The sequence below is a fragment of the Peromyscus maniculatus genome, chromosome 21, assembly GCF_049852395.1.
Source record: "Peromyscus maniculatus bairdii isolate BWxNUB_F1_BW_parent chromosome 21, HU_Pman_BW_mat_3.1, whole genome shotgun sequence".
Taxonomy (NCBI): Eukaryota; Metazoa; Chordata; class Mammalia; order Rodentia; family Cricetidae; genus Peromyscus; species Peromyscus maniculatus.
Window position 1 is genome coordinate 411,338 of NC_134872.1, and position 4,977 is coordinate 416,314.

Sequence of the window (4,977 nt, forward strand, 5' to 3'; positions counted from 1 at the left end):
TAGGAAATCAATTACTTTGATGGATATTTAAGTTTTCTGTTAGAATGTACATTTTCTCAGAATGTACCAGTTATCTATACTGTTGTATTCCCATTGTGGTACTCAATCCAGAAACAGCAGACCATTGGGATCCTGGAAGGCCCCAGGTTCCTGGGTGCCACCTGAGTTTTCATGAGTCAGAATTACTGAGTGTGAGATTCAGGAACCTGAGCTGTAACAAACTCTCTGAAAGATTTTCACATCAGCTGAGAACCATGGAGCTGGGGACAATAAACCCTAGGTTTACCAGCTTGCTAACTTTTTATGTAGAACTTGAATGGTCCAAGTCCCAAATGATAGAAAGAAAATGAAGTACATTGATGACTAAATTTAAGCTTCTGTTTTGACTGATTCCTTTTCTCTAAATAAACCCTACAATAAACCTGTCCCCCAAGATGTACATGCATCTGTGGCTCTGAAAAAGAATTCTCAGAGTTGTCTGTCAGCTTGGGTAGCCTTAGATTAGTTCTCCACACTTAGATGAGAGAAAAGGGAGAGTGTATGGAAATTCTTACAGTTCTTTCTGCTCTTAAAATTAAGTTTGCAATGGAAAGCTGTGATTCTAAGTAGGAAGAAAGCTCACCTTTCTGACAGGGAACTGATTTTTAAAAGTCTATATATTAGTTATTCAGATGAATATCTCACCTTCTAATTAACACTTAAAATTCTGGAATACAATTTAATTTTCTAACATCTTCCAACAGTCCTAAATTCTGGTAAGACTCTTATTAGGGAGAGGTAAATTACTATAGCCCAAATTTGTATAATAGGCTGGAGTCCCACTATAAAATAGAAAATTATTAGAAACTTGAGTTTTCATCATATGATCTATCTCCTTGGTCATATGTGCCTAAATCCTGCTTGAATTTGCTATGGTCTGAAAGAACACACCAGAACTTCATCCTATCTATGAATAGTACCTAATGATCGATGAGGAATTTTTATAAGATTACTATAGGTAAATGTTAATCTTGAAAGCTGCTAAAATACCCATAAGGGAATCAAATACAAATCAGGGTAAACTACTATGTAAATGTAAATATAGAGAGTCATAAGGAGGATAAACTAATGGTTTAATAACATGTATATATTACAAGGCATATTTCTTAACATTTGCAAGTCTGCTCTCACTCTCAGGTTTCTTAAAATATTCTGTAATGAATTCATAATACCATTTTTATCAAGGTAGAATATTTCACTTCATGGCAATAATAACTCTCCATACACTTGTTATGTAATTTATATATATTTTTATCATTTGATTGACCAGTCTTGGTAAAATTTTTATGTGAATATTATCTTTTTTGTTTGTTTGTTTGTTTTTCCAAGACAGGCTTTCTCTGTATAGCTTTGTGCCTTTCCTGAATCTTGCTCAGTAGACCAGGCTGACCTCGAACTCAGAGATCTGCCTGGCTCTGCCTCCCGAGTGCTGGGATTAAAGGCATGTGAATATTATCTTTAAATGAGTCTCAGTCACAGGATATTAAAATTGCCAACATATGCTTAAGAAATTTCTATGTGAAGTTTTGTGCTGTGGATATTGCTCTATATATAAATAAAACACTGATGGCCAGTGACCAGGCAAGAAATAGGTTGCCAGGCAGGAAGTAGGTGGGACAAGGAGAGAGGAGAATTCTGGGAAGTGGAAGGCTGAGCAGAGAGACACTGCAGCCACCACCATGACCAGCAGCATGTGAAGACGCCGGGAAGCCACCAGCCACGTGGCAAGGTATAGATTTATAGAAATGGGTTAATTTAAGATAAAAAAACAGTTAGCAAGAAGCCTGCCACGGCCATACAGTTTATAAGTGATATAAGCGTCTGAGTGATTATTTTATAAGTGGATTGTGGGACTGCAGGGCTTGGGGGACCTGGAGAGAAGCCCTCCAGCAACAGTTTTGGGCTTTGAGTTAGGTCTAGCATCACAGTTTGCTAAAACAGCATGGAAAGATGTATTCTGATATGACTGTGAGTTCCCAGTGGGCCCAAATGCACACATCAGGCAGATACAAATCTGGTTGGCAAAAGAGTAAGGTTCCACATCAAATTTTGGTGAAAAATTGCTGATAGACTGTAGCTAGAGTTTTCCTGCTTTGCCCACAGTCAGGACAAATCTTTGTCACCCACCAGTCCCACAGCTGCTCAGACCCAACCAAGTAAACACAGAGACTTATACTGCTTACAAACTGTATGGCCGTGGCAGGCTTCTTGCTAACTGTTCTTATATCTTAAATTAATCCACTTTTATAAATCTATACCTTGCCACATGGCTTGTGGCTTACCAGAGTCTTCAATAGACTCTCTCTGCTGATTAGGGTTGAGTCTGGAGCATCGCCTGGTACACGATGCTACCATAGGAAGCTGGTAAAATCAAGAGTCAAATGATGATTCAAATGTGTTATAGTTTTAACAGTCCAAACTTTATGGTCTAGAAATTGAAGCCAGGCAAGATATGATGTCAACCTATCTTTTGGAAACTGCCTTGTATGAACCCTCTATAAATTAGTCCAGTAAATTTTGAGGCATGTGTTTTTATGGCTTACCATTTTATGTGATTGTTTTCTCTAACATTTATCAGATTATAAAACATCCTTCATCACCTCCCCATCTAATCACAATGTGTTCAAATAGAATGATGTATTTAAAGACCCTAAAAAGTCTATATATTAAATTCATATAAACAGTCATCATCCAAATCAGATATTTTTTACAGAATCATCTATAGGCGGCTAAAACTCAATACACTACACAAATTCACTGGAGCCAAAGTTAATATTTTCATTAAAAACCAGTATTGTATTCCTACTAATGACTTTAAAATCATGGGTTTTTACCAGTGAAATGAAAATAACAATCTCTGTTTAAGTAATCAGTTGTTTCTTTTTAAAAATTTTATACTACTTTTTGAGATTATGATAAAATTACATCATTTCTCCCTTTCCTTTCCTTCCTCCAAACCATCCTATATATCACTCCTTGCTCTCTTTCAAATTCATGGCCTCTTTTCATTAATTAATATGTTAAAGCATACATGTGTATATAATACAACTCCTGCATATAAGACCCAGAGATCATTAAAAAAGAGGGAAAAGAAAGATTGTAAAAGTCAGAGGATCAGGGAATTTGCTGTGCAGTTGTATCTCCCAGGAATGCCAAAAGCTACATCCATAAAGCCACACTATCATTACTACCTGAACATGAGCTGAACAAGGACAACAGCAGTAGATAGGCTAATGTGTGTGGGGGAAATCCCAGGAGGCCTCAATCTTACAAATTAACATTTTATGAGACAGTAACAATGACTTTACCACATTTTCATCCACCTGTAGCAACTGCTTTCCTAATAAAAACATGTAAGAAATATGAGCTATTCAAACTTTAGATTATCACATCCAGAATGTGGCTGACAAATTACATGCTTGCAGACATTAACTGTGAAATAAGCAATGTTGGATAAATGTACTGTCTTTCTATGGCATTGCACATATGTTTTTATTCCAGGTACTATCATAAATTCTATCCACAAAAGGATTGGCAAAAACATAACCAAATGAGTGGATTCTTCCTCACAGGGTTCTCTGACAACTGTGACCGTTGGCTCTTACATGATTTGCTTTTCATGGTGACATCCCTATTGGGATTGGCAGGTAACCTCATCATTTTCACCATCACAACACTGGACCCATAAGTTCAATCTCCAATTCCATTATTTCCTAAATCACTTTTCCTATCTCAATGTCACCTACTTTTCTGTCACAATTCCACACTCAGAAAGTTCCTTGGTGGTACTATCTACATTTCATATGCTCTGTGTGCTACATGTTTTCTTCTTTGCTTCTTTGGCCTGGGCCAAGGTGTTCATTCTCACAGTGATATTTTATGACCACTATGTGATCATTTGTCTCCCTCTGCACTATGATGTCATCATGGGTTCCAGAAAGTACAGATGGGCTGTGATAGCTGTGTGGTTAAGTAGAGGCATACCAAGTTTAGATGAAATTTTCCTGGTCCTGCCTGGCTCCCCAGACCTGTGGCCGCTTGGACCCAAGTAAACACACAGAAGCTTATATTAATTAAAACTACTTCGTCATTAGCTCAGGCTAACTATTGACTAGCTCTTACACTTAAACTAACCCATAATTCTTATTTATGTTTAGCCACATGGCTTAGTATCTTTTCTCAGTTCTGCCTTCACATCTTGCTTCCTCTGTGTCTGGTTGGCAACTTCTGACTCAGCCTCCCTGTTCCTAGAATTCTCCTCTCTGCTTATCCTGCCTATACTATACTTTCTGCCTGGCTATGGTCAGTCAGTGATTTATTTATCAACCAACTCAGACCAACACACATTCATAGCATACAGAGCAATATCCACAACACCCAGGAATCTTGTACACAGCAACCACATTTTCTATCAGATTCTTCAGGGTTAAAAATAATCAACCAATTCTTCTGTAATGTTCCTCATTTACTGAAACACTCCTGCTCCAACTAATGGCTGCAGGCAACAATATTTATAGATAAACTGCAATACACAGCTAGTGTCATTATAGATACTCAGTACAGTTTCTTTACAGGAACAATTAAAATCATTTTGTTGTTTAAAATTAAAATAAAATGAATCATTAGGGCTGGAGAGTTGGCTCAGAGGTTAAGAGCACTGACTGCTCTTCCACAGGTCCTGAGTTCAATTCCCAGCAACCACATGGTGGCTCTCAGCCATCTATAATGAGATCTGGTGCCCTCTTCTGGCCTGCAGTCATACATGCTGTATACAAAATAAATAAATAAATCTTTAAAAAAATGAATCATTATACTTGTTAAATTCTATTATACTTAATGCTTCTCATGTATACATACATGGTGCACATGCAGAGGTCCAAGGATAACTTGTAGTGGGTAGCCATTCCAGCTTGGATCTGGAAGTTCCAACCCCCATTG

General features: G+C 37.5%; 1 pseudogene; it reads left to right on the plus strand.

The window, feature by feature from the left end:
* Positions 1-3,589: 3,589 nt before the first annotated feature.
* Positions 3,590-4,531, plus strand: LOC102912749 (olfactory receptor 14J1-like; annotated as a pseudogene).
* Positions 4,532-4,977: the final 446 nt, after the last annotated feature.